Source organism: Mobula hypostoma, chromosome 13, assembly GCF_963921235.1.
Source record: "Mobula hypostoma chromosome 13, sMobHyp1.1, whole genome shotgun sequence".
Classification (NCBI taxonomy): Eukaryota; Metazoa; Chordata; class Chondrichthyes; order Myliobatiformes; family Myliobatidae; genus Mobula; species Mobula hypostoma.
In genome coordinates, this window is record NC_086109.1 from 36651471 (window position 1) to 36666215 (window position 14745).

Consider the following 14745-nt stretch of genomic DNA (forward strand, 5'->3'; position numbering starts at 1 on the left):
AAGCTCACCGGTTCTGGGTGAACCACGCATATTGCCAACTATGAACTGAAGTTCTTTATTCTGTACACACATACTAACATAAATACTAGAGGGCATAATTTTAACTTGACAGGGACAAAGTTCCTGAGTTATATGAGGCAAGAATTTGTTTAACAATTATACACAGAAACACACACACACACACACACACACATGCACACTCAATGACTGGTAGTCACCAGGAATATCCTGACGGGGAAGCTGGCAGAAACCAATGTAATAGCAACATTTAAGAAACACTTAGACAGGAATGGAGAGATATAGACCATGTACAGGTAGATTAGGGTTAGGGTACATTGGGGAATCACACAAGAAGACATGATGCCAGCTTATTTCTCACAGTTGAACTGTCTATTGGAGATGACGGTAAAAGAAAATTTGCTGGGAATTTGAAACAAAAGGTGAAGAGTACAAGAAACATTCAACAGGTTTGGCAATGTCTATGCAAAGAGAAGTAGAATTCAAGTTTTAGATTTGAGTTCTTGATCTAATGGTTCAAAAAATGAGAACTCAAATTAATTTTATGCTGCAAATATACTTTGGAGAGGGATGGACATAAGAAAGGGAATATGGTTAGAGAGGAGAATAACGCAATAGAAAGGAAGGACATTAGCCGGGAGGATGTGGAATCGATATGGGTAGAACTGCATAATACTAAGGGGCAGAAAACGCTGGTGGGAGTTGTGTACAGGCCACCTAACAGTAGTAGTGAGGTTGGGGATGGCATTAAACAGGAAATTAGAAATGCGTGCAATAAAGGAACAGCAATTATAATGGGTGACTTCAATCTACATATAGATTGGGTGAAACAAATTGGTAAGGGTGCTGAGGAAGAGAATTTCTTGGAATGTATGCGGGACGGTTTTCTGAACCAACATGTCGAGGAACCAACTAGAGAGCAGGGCATTCTAGACTCGGTATTGAGCAATGAGAAAGGGTTAATTAGCAATCTTGTCGTGCAAGGCCCCTTGGGTAAGAGTGACCATAATATGGTGGAATTCTTCATTAAGATGGAGAGTGATATAGTTAATTCAGTAACAGAGGTTCTGAACTTAAAGAAGGGTAACTTTGAGGGTATGAGAAGTAAATTAGCTATGATAGACTGGCAAATGATACTTAGAGGGTTGACGGTGGATATGCAATGGCAAGCATTTAAGGATCGCATGGATGAACTACAACAATTGTTCATCCCAGTTTGGCAAAAGAATAAACCAGGGAAGGTAGTGTACCCGTGGCTGATGAGGGAAATTAGGGATAGTATCAATTCCAAAGAAGAAACATAGACATTAGCCAGAAAAAGCGGCACATCTGAGGACTGGGAGAAATTCAGAGTCCAGCAGAGGAGGACAAAGGGCTTAATTAGGAAAGGGAAAAAAGATTATGAGAGAAAGCTGGCAGGGAACATAAAAACTGACTGTAAAAGCTTTTATAGATATGTGAAAAGAAAAAGATTGGTGAAGACAAATGTAGGTCCCTTACAGTCAGAAACAGGTGAATTGATCATAGGGAACAAGGACATGGTAGACTAATTGAATAACTACTTTGTTTCTGTCTTCACTAGGGAGGACATAAATAATCTTCTGGAAATAGTAGGGGACGAGGGTCTAGCGAGATGGAGGAACTGAGGGAAATACATGTTAGTAGGGAAGTGGTGTTAGGTAAATTGAAGGGATTAAAGGCAGATAAATCCCCAGGGCCAGATGGTCTGCATCCCAGAGTCCTTAAGGAAGTGGCCCAAGAAATAGTGGGTGCGTTAGTGATAATTTTTCAAAACTCTTTAGATTCTGGTCTAGTTCCTGAGGATTGGAGGGTGGCTAATGTAACCCCGCTTTTTAAAGAAGGAGGGAGAGAGAAACTGGGGAATTATACACCGGTAAGCCTGACATCGGTGGTGGGGAAAATGCTAGAGTCAGTTATCAAAGATGTGATAACAGCACATTTGGAAAGCGGTGAAATCATCGGACAAAGTCAGCATGGATTTGTGAAAGGAAAATCATGTTTGACGAATCTCATAGAATTTTCTGAGGATGTAACTAGTAGTGTGGATAGGGGAAAACCAGTGGATGTGGTATATTTGAATTTTCAAAAGGTTTTTGACAAGGCCCCACACAGGAGATTAGTGTGCAAACTTAAAGCACATGGTAATGGGGATATGGTATTGATGTGGATAGAGAATTGGTTATCAGATAGGAAGCAAAGAGTGGGAGTAAACGGGACCTTTTCAGAATGGCAGGCAGTGACTCGTGGAGTACCGCAAGGCTCAGTGCTGGGACCCCAGTTGTTTCCAATATATATTAATGACTTAGACAAGGGAATTAAATGCAGCATCTCCAAGTTTGCGGATGACATGAAGCTGGGCTGCAGTGTTAGCTGTGAAGAGGATGCCAAGAGGATACAGGGTGACTTGGATAGGTTAGGTGAGTGGGCAAATTCTTGGCAGATGCAGTTTAATGTGGATAAATGTGAGGTTATCCACTTTGGTGGCAAGAACAGGAAAATAGATTATTATCTGAATGGCGGCCGATTAGGAAAAGGGGAGGTGCAACGAGTCATTGAAAGTGGGCATGCAGGTACAGCAGGTGGTGAAAAAGGTGAATGGTATGCTGGCATTCATAGCAAGAGGATTTGAGTACAGGAGCAGGGAGGTACTACTGCAGTTGTACAAGGCCTTGGTGAGACCACACCTGGAGTATTGTGTGCAGTTTTGGTCCCCTAATCTGAGGAAAGACATTCTTGCCATAGAGGAAGTACAAAGGATGTTCACCAGATTGATCCCTGGGATGGCAGGACTTTCATGTGATGAAAGACTGGATCGACTAGGCTTATACTCATTGGAATTTAGAAGATTGAGGGGGGATCTGATCGACACGTATAAAATTCTAAAGGGATTGGACAGGGTAGATGCAAGAAGGTTGTTCCCGATGTTGGGGATGTCCAGAGCGAGGGGTCACAGATTGAGGATAAAGGGGAAGCCTTTTAGGATCGAGTTGAGGAAAAACTTCTTCACACAGAGAGTGGTGAATCTGTGAAATTCTCTGTCACAGGAAACAGTTGAGGCCAGTTCATTGTCTGTATTTAAGAGGGAGTTAGATATGGCCCTTGTGGCTAAAGGGATCAGGGGGTATAGAGAGAAGGCAGGTACAGGGTTCTGAGTTGGATGATCAGCCATGATCATACTGAATGGCAGTGCAGGCTTGTAGGGCTGAATGGCTTACTCCTGCAGCTATTTTCTAAGATGAAGGGGGAAGGTCCACGTTGTAGGACAATACACTGTTTACAAAGCCCTCAGATGAATACCATCAGTTTCCTGATGTGATGAAAATTATTTGTTGAGTCAAGAAATGACTTCCTTGTCATGTGTTAAATATTCAATCCATGTTCTGTTCTTGTAGTCATTTTGATTTAGCTGATCAACTTATGTTTTTGGTCAATAATGATTCTTGCCTCTGCTGACATTTGCCCCAACCCACAACTGAATGTCAATAGCAGGTCTCCAGATGTTCTTTTAATATAATTGGTACTTGTGTGGTGCAAATATCACTTGCTCTTCTAAACAAAATCCTGAATAATATCCAGGTCCAGTTGCATGCAGGCCTTGTTATCTGCCTTGTTTTCTGAAGAGTTGCAAATAAAACTGAATTCTGTACAATCAATAAATTATGTCTTTATTTCCTATTTTGTAGTGGACAACTGAAATTTTTCTCTAGCGTGTCGCACCAGACAGTCAGCTATTCTTGTCTGGGGCGTGGTGTCAGGATTGGTCTCCTTTGGGATTAACCGGGTCACGATATGAATGTTCCTGACTTGACTCTTCTGTTTTACGAGGCCGAGTGGCTAGCTCGACGCTCAACGCTTAACCCAGTATGGATGGAAAGCATGCTCGGGGGGTTGGGGGGAGGCAGAAGCCCGACTTGGATTCGAACTTGGGAGCTTTTGCTCCGGAGTCTGGCTCTGATGCCATTGCGTCACCAGCCGGCCAATTGAAATAACTGTACACGATTAGGTCTGCAACATTACCCTGAAAAATTCTTGTAATTATTTCCTGGAACTAAAAATATTATCCTTTAATAGCTGGATTATACTTAATTACAGTAGGTATAATTCAGTATTTGGATAGCACTCCCCTTAATTCTCATTGATTTCAATTTCCCTTGAGATTTTTGATGTCCACATTTTGATAAAGTTCTGGATATTGTGCTCAGATTTGAAACTCTGGAGGTTATTTTATTTAGTCCATGTTAATATCAAGATTGTGTTGAAACATAGGGCTAAATAAATAATCCAGACTAAGGTTAGACTATTTAGACAATAGCATGATGATGAACTAGCAGTTAAGACTTTCAATGACATTTCCATAAGACCATAAGACTATAAGACAAAGGAGCAGAAGTAGGCCATTCAGCCCATCGAGTCTGCTTCGCCATTTTATCATGAGCTGATCCATTTTCTCCTGTTTAGTCCCACTCCCCCGCCTTCTCACCATAACCTTTGATGCCCTGGCTACTCAGATACCTATCAATCTCTGCCTTAAATACACCCAATGACTTGGCCTCCACTGCTGCCCGTGGCAACAAATTCCATAGATTCACCACCCTCTGACTAAAAAAATTTCTTCGTATTTCTGTTCTGAATGGGCGCCCTTCAATCCTTAAGTCATGCTCTCTCGTACTAGACTCCCCCATCATGGGAAACAACTTTGCCACATCCACTCTGTCCATGCCTTTTAACATTCGAAATGTTTCTATGAGGTCTCCCCTCATTCTTCTAAACTCCAAGGAATACAGTCCAAGAGCAGACAAACGTTCCTCATATATTAACCCTCTCATTCCTGGAATCATTCTATTGAATCTTCTCTGTACCCTCTCCAATGTCAGCACATCCTTTCTTAAATAAGGAGACCAAAACTGCCCACAGTACTCCAAGTGAGGTCTCACCAGCGCCTTATAGAGCCTCAATATCACATCCCTGCTCCTATACTCTATTCCTCTAGAAATGAATGCCAACATTGCATTCGCCTTCTTCACTACTGACTCAACATCACTTTGCCCTTGAACCAAAGTGGCAATCGCCCAGACTGGATTTCCCTTTACTTTTAGTGAACTGGGCAGGTTTGAGAAATTTCTAATGTTTATCTCAGCATTATTTTTTTTAAAAACTTGGCTAGATACATTATTAATCATTCAACATAAATAATTAGTGTTACAACTAAAATAGATCAAAGCCTAGAGTTACTGCTATATCTAGTTTGCTTAGCCATCTGCTGACACCAAGTAAAATGAAGCAAATTGACAGAAGACTAATGGATTAGATCTCTGGAAGAGGCCGAGGTAATCTACTCGGCACGTCTGTGTGAAGATGATTGCAAATGTTCCAGATTTGCTTTTTTTTTCTGCACTCACATGTTGAATGCTGCCATTAGTGAGAGTGGAGACGTTGACTGAACCTTCTCCTCTGATTAGCTGTTAATTGTTCACCAGCATGGATAAGTGAAGGTGGCAGCATTTCAAAGCTTTTTTTTCCACTTCACTTATAGGATTGTTTAATTCCGTCTATCACAGGCTATTTTGGCTGCCAGCAGTCTCGTACTCTAGTTTTGCAAAGCTGGAATCACATCCGCAAGGAAACTTTGTATTCTACTACCACATTCTTCAAACTCTAGTCTGCTGGGTTAATGGTTAATACTAACTTGAACAATTATTAAATCTATAGGTTACAGATTGATGTGGGATGCAGCTCTGCTGCTTCTAAAATTATGGATGGTCAATTTTAACCTACCAGATATGTTTTGAATCCATCCTATTTCACATACTAGACATGTTCTAAAACACAATGGAGGGAGATGTGAAGTAGCGGGAATGCTATGCATAAGGAAAGTTAAGCTGTCTCTCACCAAACAGCAATTAATAATTAAGATGATCTAATAGACAGATTTCACATTTCACATTTGCGTGTGAGCAGCAAATATTAACTTAAAAATGAAAATAAAGATTCAAAAGCAATGAAGATATAACACACTTGGCATTCAGGATAAGGTAGTAAATTGAACTTGGCAATGGCTTTGTGATAGTAGGTGATTGCTTCTCTGTCTAGAGGCCTGTGATTAATGGTGTGTCACGGGGATCACCGCTGGGTCTGTTGTTGTTTACCATTTTTATCAACAATCTGGATGATAACCTGGTAAACTGGATTATCCAATTTGCAGATAACTCCAAGATTGGGGTCATAGTGGACAGCAAGGAAGGCTATCAAAATCTGCAGTGGGATTTGAACTAGCTGGAAAAATGAGACAAAAAATGGCAGATGCAATTTAATATGGCAAAAAATGTGAGGTATTGTAATTTGGGAGGACAAAGCAGGGTAGGATTTATACAGTGAATAATGAGGAGTGAGGTAGAACAGAAAAAATCTGGGAAAAAAGATCTATAATTACTTGAAAGTCAGAGGTAGAGATGGTTGTAAAGGAAGCTTTTGACACATGGGCCTTCACAAATCAAAGTACTGAGTACAGGAGTTGGTAGTTTACGTTGAAGTTGTATAAGTTGTTGATGAGACAAAATTTGGCATACTCAGTACAGTGCTGGTCACCAACCCACAGGAAAGATATCAATAAGATTGAAAGAGTACAGGGAAAATGTACAAGGATGTTCCAAGGATTCTTGCTGCACAGATATAATGACTCCATGACGATAACTATGACTATAGCATTCATAGATCTTGTAAGGACAGAAATTTGCTTTCCCAGCATCTGAGCAGGCACTTTTTGGAATAACCACAAATGGAAACTTTATCACTGGTATATTGGTGAGGGGTTCCCTTACAACCTGTCCCAGCTCTAGTCTAGCCATTGTGTCCTTCGGGACTTGGGTAACATGGTTTGCTGAGGTGCAGTTCTTCTACTGCTGGTCATGGATGCTGAAGTCCCTCATCAGAGGGCATCCTTCTAGCCTTGCTACCCTCAGAACTTCTTCAAATTCTTTTGAATATGTGGGAGCATTGCTTCGTTAGTTCAGAAAGTAGCTGTTCATCAAGAACTTTACGTGTCTATGAAAATCAGAAAAAATGCTGAAAGTCTAAAATAAAAAAGAAAATGCTGGAAGTACTCAGTAATAGAGGTTAATCTGTGGCAATTGGAACAGAGGAACAGAGTTAATAGTTCAGGTTCAAGACCCTTTGTCAGAACTAGGAAGGAGACACCTCGTTAAGCTGCAGAGATGTTGGGCAGGAAGGAGTTTTTTGGGGAGGGAGGGAATGTCGGCTCAGACCATGAGAGGCCTGCGTCGGGCATTTTCATACCTTACAAGGCGCAGATTGGAAGTCTGTGTGGGGCGCCACTCCTCGCACAGACACTACAGCAATGTGTGATTAAGTGCCTTGCTCAAGGGCACAAACACGCTGCCACAGCTGAGGCTCGAACTAGCGACCTTGAGATCACTAGACAAATGCCTTAACCACTTGGGGGGAGAGGGTAAAACCAGAGTGATAAACTCTATACATGGCTATCTGGTCAATGAGTAAATGAGAGATGAGGGCAAAATGTACCTAGAGGTGGAAACACTTTCAGTATTTTACAGACACCATTCCCTTTGCAATTCTCTTATCTATCCATGTTCCAACCAACCACCCTCTTCCAATAGCACTTTCTCTTAGACATGCAGAAGATGCAATACTGCCACACACCTCCTCCACATAACATGCATCTTTCCTGTCCTGATGAAGTTCTTTGGTTTTACTCTGCCACTTTCAGGAGGACTTTCTCACTCAAGCTCATCTGGTACAAGTACCACTTCACAAATGTGTGTTTGAATAAAAAATTTGGCATCTATAATGTTATTTTGCAGCATTGTGTATCAATACAATGCCATTGCCCAAGAGTCCAAGGACATTGGGATCACCGGTGATGAAGGCTTCAGCATGAGACCTAGTTTGATTTATACCAGTAATGGTAAACAAAATGCAAATACTGTAATCTAAAACAAAACAGAAATTCTGGCAGAACTTAACCTGTCAAACAGTAACTGAGGAAAGAGAAACTGAGAACAATATGAGGGAGAGACTCTCTTCCAAAACATCATCTGGCATCTCTTTCCACAGATGCTGCTTGGTCAGCTGAGTTCTTCCAGTATATCGGTTTTAGTTACACCAGATTATGTTGTTTTTATTCACTGATTGGCTGATTGGCTGATAACATTTCATAATACACAGGTTCCAATTATGGTTACCAGAACAATACATAAAATTGGCCAAAGTCATTCCCTTGACTAGCAAAAGCAGAATGACCAGATACCATGCAAACACATGCACCAAACATTCTGCCTATTTTCAGACAGGCAGGAAGAAAACAGAAACCACTTGAAATAATTAATGAAAATGCTTTCAATAGGTAACTCCATCTTCATCTATTTTAGAAATGGTACTTGAAGGTGTTACATTCTCATAATTTTTTTCAGGTAATAATAAAATTTTCAATTATTTACATATCCTGAATGAATTTAATTGCTACTTCTACTTATTTTTAAGTCATATGGAATTTGGAACTACTTGTATCTGAATTAAGTAAATTTCCTATTTCACAATAAGATGTTTGAGTCACCATTTGATTTGTTAACACACCAATTCTACAGCTACAAACATTTACTTATTGTTTGCTGAATTTATAAGGCAAATAAACATCCTTTATGCTGCTCTGTGATGGAATGCAAATTAAGATTTCCCAGGACAGATAAGTCCAGGCCAGGGGAGCTGAACAGTGGACACATGTAACTCGAGGTGGCCAATCCATTTGTGTTTAGGCAATAGTGAGGGTCTTACCAGACTTAATGCTAAGGCCTACAGTTTGTAAAACAATTATAGAACAATCACCCAGTTGCAGTCAACCCCTTATCTGGACCCACTTGTGCACAACATAAAAATCCTAAAATGTTAGAATTTTAAATATTTATATGTGCAATTACTGTATATCATTAGAAAAACACCAGTCTGGCGATTGAATTGCAATTCAACAGTAACCCAAAGACAGCTAGGATTTACCTATCAAACATCATTAAGGTAAAAATTAATCTTGGCTAACAATGTAATTTGATATCAACAATCCTGTACCTAGTACTTGGTTTCACTGATATTGTATGAGCTATGAGTCAATGTCATGCATTTACTTTTATCCTCTCACACCCTGACAAAGCTCACATTCCAAAAAATCGATGAGTGGGTTTTACTCAAGTGCTTTTATTTTTATTTGTACTCTTTGTTGAGTCTTGATTTTTTCCAGTAACTTTTCAAGGTAATGAGTTTTCATTGGAAGTAATTCAAATTATACAAAAACTCTTTAAAAATGTTCTCTTAGTGAACATGGCACATACATTCTGAGGTCAATTTATTAGGTATACCTGTACACATGCTCATTAATGTAAATAACTAATCAGCCAATCATGTAGTAGCAATTGAATACATTAAAACATGTAGAATTGGTCAAGAGGTTCAGTTGTTGTTGAAAGCAAACATCAGAATGGGGAAGAAATATGATCTAAGTGACTCTGACTGTGGAGTGATTGTTTGTTCCATATGGGGTGGATTGAGTTTCTCAAAAACTGCTGATATCATTGGATTCTCACACTGAACGGTCTCTAGAGTTTGCAAAGAATGGTGTGAAAAACAAAAATAATTAAGTGAGCGGCAGTTCTGTGGGCAAAAACGTCCTGTTAATGAAAGAGATCAGTGGATAATGGCCAGACTGGTTCGGGTTGACAGGAAGGAGACACTAACTCAAATAATCACACATTGCAACAGTGGTGTCCAGGAGAGCATTTCTAATGCACAACATGTCGAGCCTTGAAGGGGATGGGCTACATTCGGAGAAGACCATGGAAATACACACATGGGTCGCTTTACGAGGTACAGGAGGTACTTAATAAAGTGGCAACTGAGCGTAAGTCAACTTGATCTGTTAATTAGAAATATTTCATACAACTATTTAAGGAGGGAGTTCTGAAATAATATTAGTTCATAACCATAAGTTTTTAACCCCATCCTTTTTGTAAGAATCTTGGGCTCCCAATTCCAATCTAGATCAAAAGCTATATTTGGGAGAAATTTGGAATGGACAGAGTTTGAGGGGAATTCTACACAGTTTTTTGCACAGTGGCTTGGTCTCTCATCAATACAGCTCACTGGGTTTTGAGAGTAATAGTTTTCCATTACTTGTTAATAAGAAATACAGTGCCTATAAAAAGTATTCATCTCCCTTGGAACTTTTCATGTTTTATTGCTTTACACACTGAATCACAGTGGATTTAATCTGGCTTTTTTGGCACTGATCAACAAAAAAAGACTCTTTCATGTCAAAGTGAAAACAGAACTCTACAACGTGATCTAAATTAGTTACAAATATAAAACAGAAAATAATAGATTGCATAAGTATTCATCCCCTTCAAGTCAATATCAGTAGATGCACCTTTGGCAGCAATTACAGCTTTGAGTCTGTGTGGATAGGTCTCTATCAGTTTTGCACATCTGGACACTGCAATTGTTCCCCATTCTTCTTTACAAAACTGCTCAAGCTCTGTCAGATTGCATGGGGATCGTGAGTGAACAGCCCTCATCAAGTCCAGCCATAAACTCTCAATTGGATTGAGGTCTGGACTCTGATTTGGGCACTCTAGGACATTAACTTAGCTTTTTTTAAAGCCATTCCTGTGTAGCTTTGGCTGTATGCTTGGGGTCATTATCTTGCTAGAAAACAAGCTTCCTTCAAAGTCGCAATTCTCTTGCAGAGTGCATCAGGTTTTCCTCTAGGATTTCCCTGTGTTTTGCTGCATTCATTTTACCCTCTACCTTCACAAGCCTTCCATGGCCTGCTGCTGCAAAGCACCTCCACAGTGTGTTGCAGCCACCACCATGCTTCATGGCAGGGATGGTGTATTTTTGATGATGTGCAGTGTTTGACCTATGCTAAACATAGCTTTTAATCTGATAGCCAAAAAGCTCAATTTTGGTTTCATCAGATCATAGAACCTTCTTCCAGCTGACTTCAGAGTCTCTCACTTGCCTTCTGGCAAACTCTAGCCACGATTTCTTGTGAGTTTTTTCAACAGTGGTCTTCTCATTGCCACTCTCCCATGAAGCTATAACTGGTGAAGCACTTGGGCAACAGTTGTATGCATAGCCACTGAAGCTTGTGACTCCTCCACTGATGTCATACGCCTCTTGGTGGCTACCCTCATAAGTCCCCTTCTTGCACAGTCACTCAGTTTTTGAGGACGGCCTTCTCTAGGCAGATTTACAGCTGTGCCATATTTTCTCCATTTCTTGATGATTGACTAACTGCACTCTAAGGGATATCCGGTGACTTGGAAATGTTCTTGTATCCATCTCCTGACTTGTGCTTTTCAAGAACCCTTTCATGGAGTTGCTTGGAATGTTCTTTTGTCTTCATGGTGTAGTTTTTGCTCGGATACTGACTCACCAGCAGTTGCACCTTCCAGACACAGGTGTATTTTTCTTACGGTCAATTAAAACACCTTGACTGCACACAGGTCTCCAAAAACAAATATCCATTTAACTAATTATGTTACTTCTAAAACCTATTGGCTGCACCAGTAATGATTTGGTGTGTAATATTCAAGGTAGGTGAATACTTATGGAATCAATTGTTTTGTGTTTTATATTTGTAACTCATTTATATCACTTTCTAGAGATCTGCTTTTATTTTGAGACAAAAGAGTCTTCTTCTGATGATCAGTGTCAAAAAAAACCAAATTAAATCCATGGTGATTCAATGTTGTAAAACAATTAAACATGAAAACTTCCAAGGGGGCTGATACTTTTTTATAGGCACTGTAGCTTTGTGTGCTGTTTATTTATTATTATAGTACGTTTGTCATGGAAGTTTCATGTTATTACAAGTGCATTTTTAAAATAATTAAAGCTTTTTATAAGCAAGTTCAGAATTAAACTTGAATATAACAACCCATTTTCAGAGAATAATGTAAACTGCAGAAAGAAAAGCACATGAACAAATTTAAAGTTTTATCCACTTCCATCAATAGGTTTATAGACAATAGATTGGGAATGCACACATAGTTATCACACTGTAAGTTAATCTATTTATCCCATTAGTGCTGAAAAATATTACCCTGAAGAAGAGTTATTAAATGTTATAGATGTATAAACAATGGCAGGAAATCCATACAAACAGAAAGTAGTTATAAGACTCACTGCCTTAGAATAGCGATGACTCAAGGTTTTCCAAGAGGTTTATTTATTTTGTTCTATATTATAGCTTCATCAACCATCACACATGTTGTCAATAATTGAGTGGTGGATTTATGAGATGATATATTACTTTTAAAGGATCATTTTGTTTTATTGTTATTTCACATTCAGTAATCTAAAATAATTTATTAACAGCTTATCAGAATGAAACAATCAACCTGGATGGAATAAAGAAAAAAAGTGAAGATGCAATAAAACCAAAAACAAAAATAACTTTTAAAGAACGAATTGATGATATTGGCAATTACAACAAAAACTCTACCCAAAATGAGTCTGAATAATACCTTTCTTCCCTGAATTTCTGCTCAAGTTCATTTGTCCTTTAGTAAATTCAAAAATCTGCATAGGACAATGTGTTACAGAATTTTTTAAATCATAAGTTTAAGTGATAATGATGAAATTTGATTTAATGAGTCTTAATAGCATAAACTAACAAATAATTTAAATTATGGGATTTCCCTATTTCAAAATACATTAAGTCTCATATTACATTACTAGTAACTTATAACATATTTAAATCTCATGCGAGATACTCAGAAAGAGAACAAAACTGCTGGAAAAGCTCAAGTCAGGCAAAATCTGTGAAAAGAGACACAGTCAGCACTCTGAGTTTGTGACTTTATTCAAAGCTGGGAAAGATATGCAAGTTATTTTACAATAGGAGTGAAGGTGGTGAGAGATATGTAGAATAAAGAGAGTGTCCGTGATAAATGAAACCAAATAGTTTAACAGTGACAGTTAACAGTACATTAAACTTGTAGGCCTATGTAATGATCTGAAAGTTGGGTGAAACAAAGGGAATTTCACAGACAGAGTGAGTACATCTGGCAGATAGGATAAAATGTTATGGTTGTGTAAATTTGTTGACTATGTGGTTCTGGGGGATGTTCCAAAGTATTCAGCTGGCTGGTTAGACTATAAGTGGAGAGGAAAATGGAAATAGAATGGCAGATGGAAATGGTTCTGATTTAGACAAGAGGAATTTCCAAGTTCTGCAGATTTTCTTTTTGGTTTTTATTTACTTTGAAACATACTGTTTTGTGCTTTTACATACAAAACATCAAGCTTTACTCTGGAAGCCTGCTTGAAAATTTAGTCACCGGAACTCAGTGAATAGTTCACTTGAGATGTGGGCTTGTCTGCTTTCAGCACAATGCTCTTAAAATGGGTGTCACAGATGGCAAAAGGTGTAGGGGCTTGGGGGGAACAGGAAAGAATTTAAATTATATTAAAAGCTGCATACGTTTTATGGGCAAATGAATTTTTTTGATGAATTATAATGAGACCAGCATAAAATGAATGGAGACACCAAGCCTTCTATTTTAATAAATTTATATGGAATTATTGAAGCTCTGCTGATGCCTGGAGACCAGAGGTTAGAGGCCTATTCTGGAGTTGGAGTCTGTGCACGTGGGTGGGTAGGAAGGAGAGTGGGAGGGATGAGATAGGCTTGTTTTGCTCTGATGTTTTGTTACTTGCTATGTTCTACCAACATAGTGGGCACACTATGTTGGTGCTGGAATGTGGGGTGACTCCTGCCGGCTGCCCCAGCACATCCTCAGATTGTGCTGGCTGTTGAAACAAATGACAAATGTTGAAAAAACTGTTTGCTTCAATGTACATGTGATAAATATATTTGAATCTGAATGTAAAATACTGCACACTCATACATTAATATGATATGTGTTTTCTGAATCTTACCATGCTTAAACCCTTAACTCTAATTGTCATCTGCACCCATGACTACTTCTCTCAATGCAGATTATTCCTACAGTTACACATGTATGGAAGTTTCGTTCTAAGTCGTTAGCTTTAAATGTTATTTATTTACATTTTGGATGATTTTGAACACCTCTGTCAGGTAATCATTTGGGATATCACCCATCTGCACAAAACCATTTCTGGCTACAGCTTTCTGGGAGCTGCTCAGGTTTGTCCTGAACCTTTTAGATTTCACATTAATGAAAACACTCCAGCAATATCTTGATTGACACGTTCTCCCTCTTGATTGCTTCTCCCTCCTGTTAGCTTGTTACAAGACCATGAACTGTTTGATGATTGACCACAAGCAAAAGAAAAATGATTTGATCAGGAAAATATTTAAGCTCATGCACATTCTGGAAAGTTGATAGGGCTTGAAGCAAGTGATGGATCTGATGTTTACCAATTCCAAAGGCTGCTTGAGAATGGGACCAAACATACCAGCACCATCTTCTCTACCTTTACATTGGCGTTTAAATCTGTATCATCACAGATATAGAATAATACAGCACCAAACTAGTCCTTTGGTACATACTGATCGCAACACACTCCCTGCTAGTCCAAGTTGCCTGTGTTTGGTCCATTTTTCCGATAACAAGATGACCAAGTATACAGTATATACAATAGTCCAAGTGTAGACTCACCAGTGACTTAATAATGGTATCATGATGTCCCAAC